General features: G+C 34.7%; 1 protein-coding gene across 7 annotated transcripts in view; it reads left to right on the forward strand.

The window, feature by feature from the left end:
• Pka-R1 (protein kinase, cAMP-dependent, regulatory subunit type 1) overlaps nt 1-13667 on the forward strand; it is a 285462-nt gene that overhangs the window by 92075 nt on the left and 179720 nt on the right. The window lies entirely within an intron of this gene.

The raw sequence follows: 13667 nt of genomic DNA on the forward strand, positions 1-13667 counted from the left end.
CATGAACCTTAATAGTATATTAATGTAATTAGTTGTCTTTTGAAAATGTTTCTTTCATATAAATAAAACTATAGCTATGTCGTGAATATTATGTAAATTTCCGGTACATAATAATATTCATACCCTTTGATATAGTACCTACCTACTGTCTATACTTTTTCCTAGCTTACAATAATATGCATGGTATGAAAATTCTTAATAAGACTCATTATTCGTTCTGTTCTGATCGTATTTTACACAAATGAATCTTAGCTTGTTACATTCCTTCTAAGAAATATTGTTCTTTAGCACCTCGATAACTTATTATTATGCAGATATTCATAATCCATACTAACGCCCACTATGAAAAAAATACTAGAATAATAATTCTAGCCTCTTGAACAATACGTACTGGGCTCGAATCCTGAGGTTGGATCGAAAACGCTTGTTGGTTTTTTGTTGGGTTAAAAAAATGCGTCGTCTTATTGCGGACGTGAAGATCTCTTCGCAAAGTTTTGCATGTTCGTATTGTTTTAGCTTTGTTTTTTGTAGGCACCTACTATAATATATTTATTAATTAGAATAATTTATTTTTGTTGGCTCACCGTGCTCCTCTCTTCCATGGCCATTTTTTTATTAGAAACACAGTCAAAGCACACTTGTATGCGTGCTGACCTCAGTCTTGGGTATCTGCTCCTGAGACATTCCCAGTCGTAAGAAAACTGCTGATACTTCGCATCAAACGTACGGCCTCGGGATACGCACGATCCGTTTGGAGGGATGTATGTTTGTGTTATTGGTTTTTTTTACAAACCTCTGTCGACGTTTTGTTAATGCTCGCTGGTCTATTTTGTCTGCTGGTATCAGTAGTGTTGCCAACCGTACTATAAAATAAATATGGTACAATACTATAATTTTGATTCCGCGAAAAATGTAAAATACTATAATTTTAAACGATTCAAGTCGAAAAATGTTCATGTACTGTATTTTTTACTTTGCCTTAGTCCTATAATCAACATCGATAAAGATGGCAACACTGGCTGGTATACTGGTGTAGATTGAATTCTGCACACTCGTAGGCCGTAGCTAACGCCATTCAAAATCAGAGTTCTTTCAGGGACGTTCCTAGCACAAGTTTGAAGGCCGCTTCTCGATAATCCAAGGCATACGACCTGAAATAATATATATAAATATAGACCTGAAAGACAGTGGAGACGTGGCAGCTGTTGAAGAGAAAACGTGTGTTTGTTTACCACATAATGTAGACCAAATAATTACCTAAGTACAGGTATGTTAAGATATTATGTCCCTCTGTGGACGTTTATGTCGAGGATTCTACGCCAAGGGCCGAAAGCGAAATGTTGGCGAACACGAGTTAATTACAGTGTCTAATTTTTATAATTTTATTTGGAGCGTCCCAAATGTCCTATCAACTAGAGTTATTCCATGACGAATTGTAACTTTTTTATTAGGCCGGCCGTTAGTTAAAAATATTTCGACAAAACCAATAAAAATATTATTTTATTTTACTCTCATGTAAAAGTATCGTATGAATATCAACATATTTTTTAATTGACTTCACATTCCGACGTGGATGTTGGTCATTTCAAAAAAGGGTATCTTAACAGATATTCGTTTTACGAGAAGTAGGTATTGTTAAACACTGGGTCCAAAAACCATATTGAGTTTTCCAGACCCGGGATTCGAACACAAAACCTGTGACTTTTTATGCCGACACGTTACCGTTTAGCCATAGCGGCCGCAAGACATCAACACCAAAGCTTTTCACCAATAAATTAGATTTATAAAATTAATACTATCTATCAACTGAAGATATTTGATGGAATTTCAATGTACTATTCAATTAACTCAATTGTTTTTAGTGAGTCGAGTTTCGCCTGGGCAATACTTTACTTACGAACAATCGTGTCCAGAAACTTATACGTATGCAGCTCGTCGTATCACACGTCACCGTGAAATGTTGTATCGGAAATATATGACCGTATATTAAAGACCGTCCAACCTCTTTGGGTCGTATAGCACTGACATAAAATTCATTTCTCAATAAAACACGGTTCTTGTCGGTTTACATTTTACAGGAAGCCAGCAGCAAACAAATTTTGAAAATAGCCGATATACTGGATTATTTGTTAGGTTATGTTAGGTTTTAATTCTTGAATAGCAGCAAACAAATTTTGAAAATAGCCGATATACTGGATTATTTGTTAGGTTATGTTAGGTTTTCATTCTTGAATCAACTATGAAAATTGAATTAATGTTCATATTGATAACATCTCTTTCCGATAAGAAAACTCACGGCGAACTGTACCACGGTGAAATGTTTTACGTACAATTTACATGTAAGTTCTTTCACGATCTTATTATATATTTATTTATTATAAGCTGTAGGTATTATGTACGTCTTGTATATTTACCATATTTAAGGCGATGTCTTTACCAACTTACAATTATTGTTATACACATTTATATTTTTATAAAAATCGATGTTTTTTTAAATAAATATAATAATAAAACTATGAATTAGTCAAAAATCTCGTAGGCGATGGTTAGCAAACTAAATTTTATAATAAATATGACCATAAAATATATGTAATAATAAGATGGGGTGCTATTCAACGAATTCACATTATATTACATTTTTTACAATAAATGTAAGTTTATCTTTGACTTAAAATAAAAAAATATTTTTCTTTTTAATGTTTTCAGATACATATTTATTCCAGATACATCCACGGTGGCCGTGCGGCTTAAGCGTTGGACTATCACGCAGTGTGTCCCAGGTTCGAATCCTGGGTCTGGCAAGTACACATATTGTTTTTCAATTTGTGTCTGTCAGGGTATGGACCTAATAGGTTGAGCAAGTGACTGACGTCCGTTTCTCGTAAAAAACAAAATCTGTTAATACAAACCTCTACTCTGTGGAGGCCCATATGATCCTATTAGGATCGGACATGGTCGGAAAAAAAATTAATTAACACAGTTGAAATTATCAAAAATGTCTCAAATTGCAAGATTTGTATTTTTCCGCTAGGTGCCTCTGGTAGGTAAAGACATCGCCTTAATGTGCATATTGCCTGAATTAAAATTAGTTTCATTTTTATCTGTATCGAAGTGGAATCTGTGTTATTTTACGCACATATGGTTTACAATTATTTTAATAAAATCCGTTAGGTAAGTGTGTAATAGTATTATTACTACTTCTCCGATTGATCGATCATCTGACACCATCTGTCACGGCGAGTTGAATCAATCTCTCGGGCAGACTTGACCTTACAGAGATGCCACGGTCGATTCGACATTCGTTCAAACTGTCAATAAGTATATTCAATCGGCAAGTTAATTGTTATATTTCGATCCGTCGCGGCGTATTGTGCACCTCAAACTCGTACAAGTTAACTGCAACAATGCTTGAAGAATTGGTTAATTTTATTGATTACTACAGTGATACGGTTGCTAATACAAACCAGTGTAGAGAGATTACTATATTAAAAAATAATCGATGTGTTAGAAGTTATACTTCTTTGGCGTAACAAAACAAAAACAAAACTTATGATAACCTAGATTCTTCGACTAGTTCTTAATTATCTTGTTAAATTACACACTCAAGAAAAAGGGCCGCTTATTGGAGCGCAATTGGTATATCTATATACTTACACTTATATTACTAAATTATATAATTATTTCTCGTTGTTTTTATTTTTAAAGTAACAACTGTTACTTGACGTTGGAAGGAATTGCAAATGGCCGTTACACAACCGGTAACCGGTTTTACAACCGTAAAAGTCTCAAACATTATGGTTAGGTGTCATTCTTCATATGAATACTCTTCATGGGTAGTACTTGAGACGTTCATCATAGATATGTGTTCGAATAATTCTCAGTTCAAGTTCGTTTAATTCTGATAGGCATGTTTCTGAGGCTTTCCAACCTACGAAGGCTGTTATATTTCGAAATCACATATCACGAGTATCAACAATTAATCTACTAGAAAAACACTGTCATCTCTCATGTTTGTCTGTGTTACTTTTAGCATATCAACAACCAGTTCTTTTGCAATCTCACGGAAGACTTTAAATTTTGTTTTTATACTATATTTTGTTTAAACATGTTATAGTAAGTTGTAGCTTGTTTCTTTTGCATTTAGGACTTTGCCCAGGTCGAATCGCTTATCAAAAGTCAATTACAATAAATTAATAAATAATAACATTTTCATTTCTTAGAGGTCATCATTTCTTGCTATGTGTTATAATAAGTTATAAACGTATGTTTATAACAGTCAAATATAAAATGGTCTTTATCATGCTTATTATATCCGTTTGGATCATTAATAAATGATCAATCGACTATGTTTGTAACATAATTAGTTGCACGTTTGTATTAGCATTGATAAAATTAGTAGTCTGTTTCGATAAACCAATAGGTAGTCCATACATGGTGACAATCCAAGTCTGTATATTTAATACATTTTTTCGCAATATTTAATCACCTATGTCCTATAACTTCTAAAATCTGCCAAAAACATACGAATATAACTGTTTATGGCCCAATGACTGAAACTAATAAGTTAAAATGATACAAATTTATTCCAATATATGTGTTGATCGGATTATTACATAATAATATGTTGTAATTTGAAAATAGAGGTCTCATAATATTGTGTTATGCGTGTTTTGATTTCAACGAATTGTGATTGCCATGAAACTGTGGGCGTCATGTTAACTTAAAAACGATGCCTGATTATTTTGGAGAACAAATCATAACTCTCATTTGCATATAATATGTAATCTCTAAGATATCAAAATGAAAAGTTAACCTTCCATTCCAGACTCTTTTGATTTTAAGTCAGCAAACGCCAACTCGAAATGCTAATCTACACATTGTACGCATTCAATAAATTGTCATTAAGTTCACAGATGTTAACGAAAATTCGGACTTAAAATAGTTATGTGCCTAGCCATTTCTTGAGACCCAATCGATGCCCCCAATATTATCAGTTTTTTTTTTATCAAGTATGAAATCTTTCTACTGCAGTTAAATTTGTAATATTTTTTATAATATTTATCGATATTAATCTATTAAATGCGTATTAGTGTATCGGAAATAGTGTTAAATTATATAATCTTTATAATAAACGTTTGGTTTTCTTAGTTGATGAACGTTTGATAATATATCGTTTTAATTAAATCCAAGAAAGATATACATTTTCTTCTGTTTCTTCGTCCATATTTGCTTCAACAAACGCATGTCAATCTTCTCGCATTATCCGAACCCATGCCAGCATCCCTTAGCTCTGTTTAATATACCACGGTACCCGGAGCCGTCATATTACAACGCTGTAATACGGTTGGCTTGAAAAATTGCTATGATAGGTTAAGATTTTCGTGAGACATTCGTAGTCCGAGCCAGGTTCAAATCCGCGCCTTCACGTTAAAGATTTATATACTTTGCATTATTAATTATAATATTATTTTCTTGTTATAACTTATACCACAATTTTGACAACAAATACGAGCTTTTTTAGGTCACAAAACGAAATATAATATATACTGGTGTTCAAATATTGAACATTTCTTTGTTGTTTTAAATTTAACGTATACCTTTAATATTTTCTTATTATGAACGGAAGTTATTCGAAAGCATTTCACTAGCAAGGAAGCCTTTCATATGCGCACTTAATAGTTTTCAAAGTTTCCTTCGTTATTATCTTATTTCCTACAGTTCTAGATTCAATTGAAATAAGATTTATACGCGGCTATTGTTTTTGCTAGAACTCAAGAAGAATTTGTCGACAGATTATTAGATGTATTTTAATTTATAATGGTATACTATTATTCAATCTGTTCAAATTGATGACGACGATCAGCATTTTGCGTTGATCAATTGAATTGGCTACCTAACGCAGTTAACTTGGTGGTTTAAACTTTAAGCTGATAATAGGTCACATGAAAACGTGAATGAGAGAGTTGGTCATCTTGATGGCTTCCGGTTTTCGCTCTTTTTATCCACTGCATAACTACCAAAAGACATCGTATTCGGATTAAAATGGGAAATAACTACATCACTAAATATCGAATATTTTCTGTTCAAAAATAATTTTAACTAAACGGTTTTTTTTATTACGAGGGTGGGTCAATAATTCCTTAGAAAAAAGCATTAAAACAGGTTTTATTTTGTATTTTTTTTTTATTTCTCAACATAATTTCCTTGGAGCTCAATACACTTGGTTAGACGTTTCTCAATTTTTTTTAAACCGTCAGAAAAATAAGTTTTCGGAAGGTCCTCAAAATAAGCATTTGTCCGATCGATGACTTCTTCATTTGAAAAAAAACGTTGTCCACTTAGCCATTTTTTTAAGTTTGGGAAAAGGAAAAAGTCACTGGGGGCTAAATCTGGCGAATACGGTGGGTGGTCGACCAATTCGAACTTCAATTCTTCAATTTTAGCCATTGATCGTAAACATGTGTGAACACGGGCATTGTCCTGATGAAAGAGGATTTTTTTCCTGTTTAAATGAGGCCGTTTTTCTTCAATTTTGTTTTTTAGCTGGTCCAATAAAGATGCATAATAATCCCCTGTTATTGTTTTTCCTTTTTCCAAATAGTCAACGAAAATAATTTCACGTGCATCCCAAAATACAGTAGCCATAACCTTACCAGCTGATTTTACGGTTTTCGCCTTCTTTGGACATGGTTTGCCTTCGCAATCCACTGCTTTGACTGTTCTTTCGTCTCGGGAGTATAGTGGTGTATCCATGTTTCATCTACAGTCACAAAGCGACGAAAAAATTCATCCGGATTGCGTTGCATGAGCGACAACAGGGCTTTAGAGGCCACCACCCTACTGCGTTTATTGTCGACTGTGAGAAAACGCGGCACCCATCTTGCAGAAATATTTTTCATGCCCAATTTGTCATGTAAAATAGAAATGACGCTACTTTTTGAGATCCCTGTAACCTCAATTATCTCACTCAACTTTAATCTTCGGTCACTTAACACCATATCGTGGATTTTATTGATCATTTCTGGTGTAGTCACCTCTACAGGACGTCCTGAGCGTGGTTCATCCTTTGTTGATGTACGACCACGTTTAAATTCATTTAACCAGTTATAAATAGTTGCAAGTGAAGGAGCAGATATGCCGTGAACTAAATCCAACTCATTTTTTATTTCCTTTGCTGTTAACCCTTTTATATTAAAATGTTTAATAACAACTCTAAACTCAATTTTCTCCATTTTCCATTTTTCCATTTTCCACAAGCAATTTTTTTTTTTAAATGTACGAGAAACACACAACAACCCGACCAATCTGATTGAAACTTCGCAGCATACTGAATCGGTAGTGCCGCTGCATGAAAACAAACCGCTTGCAGTACTAGTCGCGCCACCTGTCGGCTTTTCTAAGGACTTATTGACCCACCCTCGTAATATTACAATGTCAATGAGCACTGCAGTTTCTGTCGTGTCGAAGTTGTGTAGCCAACAGTGGTGTCAATAGTCACCAAACACTTTTTTTTCTTTTCAATTTTTCTTTTAAAAGTAGTGAACTGTGTTGTAATTTGTAACCTAATTATACTGATTGGTAGATCGTTATCCTGAAATTTACCTCTGTTAGAGATCTTCTTTTACTACACATACTTAACTGGGTACTTATATCAATCGTTGGGGTCCTCGATTCTCCTCCGCCACTCTCCTCGAACCCCAGCAATGTTCGGCCAAAAATACACACAAAGCAACTCAAACGTATTATCAAAACAATGTTAGGTATACCGTTATTATGTTTCTTAATTTAGAAGAATGTAGTGATGGTGCAATTTTAGCTTATAGTCGTATTTCGGTGTTTTTTTATACAGACACAATTTGCGTTAGAAATACTTCTGAATTATCATTTTAAAGTTTTATCATCTTATTTATTAATAGTTAATTATGGAGTCCGCATGATATTCTTTTCATTCTTGGTGTCGGACTTAATTGAGCTAATGGGATTGCTCTAATTTGTTCACTATCTTGCCGAAATCCTGTATCTTCCATGAATATTTAAAACGAATTGATACATTTTAGCCACTTTATTTTTAATTACTTAGAATTATACCGTTCTGCGTCTATGTTTACAATTCAAAAAGTCATTCCATTTTTTCCAATCGATGGCCAAGTATCCAGGCTACAGACCATAATATACCTCTAAATTACTGTAATGTTCTCGTTTTTTTAGTAAGCGAAGTTTAGGCCAAATCAAAATATTGAAAAGTTACTTGAGTTTTTTAAATTTTAACTGACAAAATATCCTAAATATATATAAAAATACCTAAGTACATAATACGTATCAGCGTGTTTTAAAAAATCTTTTCAGATAGTGACACGTTTTATTCAAATCAGTGAAATATTAGTATCCCCTACGTTTAAACGGAATCCATTTCCTTGTTCTATCATTTTTATGCCACACTAATGTGGCTAAATATCCGTAGTAGTTTTATGACAAGTCACGTCCGGATTCAATTTTATCACTCAGATTTATTCAAAGGTAGGTAGGTATTCACCGTAACGCGGATGACTAAAGTAAATTCACATTAAATGTATTGAATGCGTGGGACTCCATCTCGCCATAAAAGCACTTCCAATGTCATTCTTCTGCCGTATGCTAATGGAATATTCGAATCGATTGCATTTATTTCGCTTTGACTAGATAGACATCTCAACCTATATTTTTTATGCATATTCAATTTTATTTCTGTGTGAATGTCATTGGCTGTATGGAATAACATCTGCATCCGACAGTTACGCTGACTTATTCGAAAGTACAAGTTTTTCAGCAGAGGAAAAATGCACGTTTTCCACTATTCCTTTATTGCATCATCATCTCTGCCAATCTAGATCCACAGCTGAATGAAGGCCTTTCCTTGCTGTCTCCACTGTTCTCGGTTCTTAATGTTTCATTTCCCAGTTGGTAGTTCCACTAAACTTAATTATCTCATCGATACAGCGGGCTCTTTTAACATCTCTTGGTGAGCATCAGTTGATGACATTTGTGTTGTCCGTGTTTACTAATCTATTTAGCGACCAATATCAGTAGTAATTGTCTGTTTTACTTAAATGCCGATCATTACTCGTCCAACCTATATACTGTCACGCTGAGACGTATGGCACTTTACGTTATGGTGAAATGGTAGGTAGCAAATTGATACTAGGCACTTCATTTACAGTTGGATCCGAGAAACCATTTTTAACTTATTGAAAAGGGCTCGAGATTACATACGTTCTATTGCCCCAGAAAAAAACAAGAATAAGATACAACGACGAAATCGATGAGGACTCGAATGTCGTCAAAACCATTAAGATGGGACGTCTCAGATTGTTGGGCAATTGATTTGAGTTTCCCCATCTCCACCCACCAAGTATATGCAGCCGCGGTTTGTGCACGGCCGCCTTCCATACGCTATGAGAAAGCACCAGTCATTTTCAACCGAGCAACGATCATTTGATTCGAAATGTGACTTCTTGATGACATTTGTGTTGTCCGTGTTTACTAATCTATTTAGCAACCAATATCAGTAGTAATTGTCTGTTTTACTTAAATGCCGATAATTACTCGTCCAACCTATATACTGTCACGCTGAGACGTATGGCACTTTACGTTATGGTGAAATGGTAGGTAGCAAATTGATACTAGGCACTTCATTTACAGTTGGATCCGAGAAACCATTTTTAACTTATTGAAAAGGGCTCGAGATTACATACGTTCTATTGCCCCAGAAAAAAACAAGCCTCGAGAAGTCACATTTCGAATCAAATGATCGTTGCTCGGTTGAAAATGACTGGTGCTTTCTCATAGCGTATGTAAGGCGGCCGTGCACAAACCGCGGCTGCATATACTTGGTGGGTGGAGATGGGGAAACTCAAATCAATTGCCCAACAATCTGAGACGTCCCATCTTAATGGTTTTGACGACATTCGAGTCCTCATCGATTTCGTCGTTGTATCTTATTCTTCACATGCGACATTAATGGTTCCTAAGATACCACGGAACAGTTATATTTTAGTTGTTTCCAACCTCGCTAGTTTACTTTTCGGGTCCAGAAATTATTATCCCTCGGGCATGGCTATTCTGGAACAATAAAACGTTAATGGAGGAATTGTCTTCTTTAGTTTTAGAAATATAATATAACATACTATCAATCTGAAGAACCGAATGTGCGTACAAAAGATCCACATGTGGCTCCCAAGCCAGGATTTGCCGAACCTTGTAGTTTAGGTCAATCAAGTCTATTGTGGAACCTGCAAAAACTGACAATATCAAGGTTCTTTTCAGACCGGATGAACTGTAGCCTTTGTTAATGTCATCTGCTAGTTATGGTGTCTCGCTCACTGAGTAGAAAGCGTTGTAAAGTTCGCTCCAACTCTTGGCAGACGTCGAATGCATTCGTCGAAATAGTCGGCTGTTTTATATTTATATATATATATATATATATATATATTTGGTCCAGGCTTTTGATATTTGAGAAATGCTCGGTCTATGATATGATTCTTTTGCAACTATGAACACAACATTAGAATGATCCAAATCATATCATTTGGGTGCTATTATCTGTGATTGATTTTCTCCACACAATGAAATCGTTTTATTCTCATTGTGTGGTGGTTTTTAATAGAAAGTGTAAGAAATATTATTTCTCTCTCAAATTAAATACGATGAGAACCCACCGTGGAGCAGCGCACGGTACTCGGTAGGCTCGGCTCCTTATCAGCGTTGCCAATTTGGCATTTTTATTGCCAGATTTAGCGTTCTAAAATAGGCATCCAGTTTGATACGCATCCGGCGTATGCCGTTAAGCCTAGCATTTTTCGACACCACAAACAGCTAAAACTGTCATAAAAAATAGAATATTTCACTTTATTTGCTTGAAAATCATCATACTGGCTGGCTATGTGTACCTTATATCTTACTTACAAATTATAAAATAAATGTTACAAATAATATTCAAATGATCAACTTTCTCCACTAATCTTTTTTTATATGACTTACTTTTTAGCTGCGAAGTAAGAAATTCTTCTTGAACCTTTGGTGTCATGAAAATAATGTTCATAGCTATGACATTTTTTGAAGCAGGTACTATGCTATATACTACTCAACTGTCGTGCATAAAGCTCCAATAACACTGCAGGATTGAATTCACATGTTGAGTCTTCATTCAATGTAATATTATTATAGTTTAATCATTAAAATAAAATACAATTTCTTTCCACCCAGAATTGACAGTCAACACCACTATTAAATAAATTGTTGTATATTATTTTCTTCTTGTACCTTTGGTACTATTGGTATCAACGATTGTGCGAAAGGCTAAAAACTAACATTCATAACATTGTATTGAGATTCCTCAACACATCCAAGGCACACTAAATGGGAAATACCCGCTTTGCAAAATTAAATTGGAGTTAAAAGCTGACGGCTGACCTAGATAAGTAAGAGCAGCTAAGGAAATCCTTCATTCAGAAGTGGCTCGCCCGCTACTGATGGCGATGGTAATAAAATACAAAGCTATATCATAAAAATCGTAAAAATAGGCACGTCTCCATATGGACGTGGTTTTAAATTGAATACCAACGTGCGAGTTGTCCTCGTGTGAAACTCTTTTTCAACTGTTCTATATAAGGAAAGAAAAATTGCACAATAAAACCGTTTTCCCCGGTCTCTACGAGCCGCGTCGTTTTTTCCCACTGTATTTTATTAATTCACTGGTTCGCTGACGGATAATAAAATGCACGAATTTGTCTCATTTCGTCCGCTAATAGTTTTATCGTGATAATAATTCATAACTGACTTAGTTGTCGTTCAGTTTTTTTTACTAGGGCTTGCAATCCCGGTATTATAAATCCCGGCTTCTCGCTTGAATTGTTAATACCGTGGTTAAATTCGTTTGAATCCCGGAATAAGGTTTCACACCATTACATCTAAAGAACTAGGGTTTTTGAGAACCCGACACGTAATCTAGTACGATAACAAACAACAGATTACTGTGAAATTCTCAAATATATAGTAGACATTTAGATTTAGTACCTACTTACTCATATTTAAGAAAATAGCTTTAATCTCATGGATTGCAATTATTAACATCAGTGGTGGGTTTAAGGGCGCGGAGTCCCGATGCGCTGACTGAATCTGAGGCGCCTCGCGATATAAAAATAAAATAATCACTATTAACTCAAACATATTTTTCATTTCTTCTTTTTCTTGGCCGTTCTCCCATTCCTCTGGATCGTGACCACCTTGGATTTTTTTCATCTTTTGAGTGACCGATACTTTCCACCCCTCCCTTTTTATTTATATTGCCTTAATAATGTTCAATATAACAAAGTATAAACCCATTTACATAAGTACCAATATAGTACATACATAATAATATTAGTGAGCGGTTATGTTAAGGGGCCCCATGTTAGTTGCAGGCTATGCTTTGGTTCGTATTTTACACTTAATTTGTGATAAATACGTATATTTTAAAGATAATTGTATAACTGCTTCGAGGCCCTCTTTAAGTTATTCTATCGAATCGATTGCGTTATTAGCGTCAAAGAAAATCGCCGTCGATTTACATGCATACTAGTTGTGTTTTTTCAAGAATGCGGGGTGAAAAAAATGTGTAACTTTTACCTGTAAATTATCATAATAAAACATATTGCTACAGGTAAAGTATGTGTATGGTTTTTCGCATTACTCATATTATAAACAATCAAAAAAAAATTATAAATTTTGGTATGCTTTGATCATTCCCGGAATCGACAGCAAAGTATTAAAAACTAATTCCGAATTAGAAAATGCTGCCCGGAATAAAATTGTTATCCCTATGAACAACGGCAAAAGTGTCGTACAAAAAGTAAATAATTTCTGTGAACTCGGTCTTTCCCAATATCGAATACATTTATCGAAAATGTAATTTCAATTCATAAACATTATTTTTTTGCCCGCTTAATATTTTCATCGAACGAGTCGCCAGGTAAATAGACGGCGTTACACAACTTTTTATCAATTTATACCACGTAATATGGAATTATGTTGACACAGAATGTCATGTTAAATAATTCTCCGCAATCATTTGACAAGGCAATTAATTGCTTGCCAACCATTCAGTCAGTTTTTAGCAAAAATATTATTCGAGACTATACAATGTAGCATTCTTTATACACCCACTGGCAGTGGCGCACCAGGATTTAATATTGGGGGGGGGGGGGGGGCAAGGAGGATAATGTAAATTAGTCCCATAGGATCTTTTTCTTCTTCACAGCCTAATTTCTCGTTTATCGGCCTTTTGTCTATTGCACTCGGTGTACCTACACCATGGTCCCCACATCCTGAAACAGGCCCCCAGGATAGGATATTTGGCGGGCCCCCTACCTACCGCGAAGATTAAAGGCAGTGTGAAACACTACATTAACGTTTTTCAAATTGTGTTTTAGTTCAAATTAAGGTTACTCATACAGTGAATTATTGGCGATTTTTAATACATCTACTTTAATAATGGAGCTGTCAAGTATCGACACATAATAATCAAAAAATATATTGCACAACTATATCATTGAAAATGTTCATGGCCATGAAGTATAATAGCGCCGCAGGCGACTTTTTTACTATTAAAGCTAATGTATGATGTGTGTTTATCTCACTTATCTGGTCAACCC

Source organism: Rhyacophila brunnea, unplaced genomic scaffold (assembly GCF_057557595.1).
Source record: "Rhyacophila brunnea isolate RB1 unplaced genomic scaffold, BYU_Rbru_1.0 scaffold_9, whole genome shotgun sequence".
In the NCBI taxonomy this organism is placed as follows: domain Eukaryota; kingdom Metazoa; phylum Arthropoda; class Insecta; order Trichoptera; family Rhyacophilidae; genus Rhyacophila; species Rhyacophila brunnea.